Here is a 1,260-nt window from a genome sequence, read left to right as displayed (position 1 = left end):
GACGGTTGTTTCCACTAAAAGCCTGGAAAATTTTGTCAAATTTGATGAAGAATCTTGAAAATCGGTAAGGAAAAACAATATTAAAATAGTTTCTGAAAATTTATCATTCAAAATAGTAAATCTGTTTTATGAAATCTCAGAAAGCTTCCCTTGTGATTGACTGAATCCGGAAAATTCCAAGTCTAGCTTTATATAGCATCAGAGCATCGGTGAGTGATCGCACGCTCTCAGCAGTTGGCCCAGTAAATTCACTGACATTTGAATAAAATACCTTGTTACTGATATTGTAAGTTTTATTTTTGTATTATTGTGTATGTTGTATTTTTTTCTAGGTAGTGGCATTTATTTCTCTATTAGGATATGTTCTGATAACTCAGCGGTGCTAATTCATGGTTGATGGTGCTGTAAGGTGCTTTACTGTTAGCATTGCTTGGGAACTTTCTGTTCTGAGTAGGTCAGAGCAAATGTGAGTTTATAATCCACATTCTGATGTTAAAAATAGTGTTATTGATGTACTTCATTGGCACTTTTAGATTGAAATATAGATCTAAATGAATGTTGTTGTACAATATGAAAAAACGTGAGAGATTAGAAAAGATCTCTGAATTGTAGCTTAAGTTTTATTGATATTAGCATCCTATATATTAAGATGCTTTACTTTGGCCTTGTTCCAGGTCAGGGTTTTTTTTCCCCTCCCATTTTGGTGCACTTTTGGTCTGTAGTGCCCAGACACCCCAAGATCCTCCTCTTCAGAACTTGGATGGCGAGCCTCAGCCCAGAGGACTGAGTGAACTGATTGATGGTGACCCAACCGGTCATTAGCCGTGAGGCATTGAGTGAACATTTGATAGAAACATTGAAACGGCTGGATTATTTCTGTTTTTTTTTTTTTTTTTTTTTTTTTTTTTCTAAAGCACGCAATTTTGCTTATTTGTAAATGTGGATCCACAATTGTTCACTATATTAAATTATACCCTTTCTTATAGCTATTGTGTGCTCTCCTCTGTTGTTGCTTACGCCTAGGCTCCCGTGAATTAAAAATCTTCTGATCAGGCCCCACTTTCTTTATACTTGTGTAGTGTTGGTATCAGTCATCGAAGTGATTAACATACTTACCATCTACTATTACCAGGTGTAATTGGAGTGAACCCTCTTATGGGTTACAGAAGCGATTACCCGCCAGAGCAGGAGGTGGCGGTACTGCGACCAAAGCCAACCACCAGTAGTAAACAAGAAGAAGAAGAAGCGAAGCAGCTTAGC

This window comes from Cyprinodon variegatus, unplaced genomic scaffold (assembly GCF_000732505.1).
Source record: "Cyprinodon variegatus isolate N-32 unplaced genomic scaffold, C_variegatus-1.0 Scaffold2228, whole genome shotgun sequence".
Lineage (NCBI taxonomy): Eukaryota > Metazoa > Chordata > Actinopteri > Cyprinodontiformes > Cyprinodontidae > Cyprinodon > Cyprinodon variegatus.
This window is presented reverse-complemented; position numbering follows the sequence as displayed.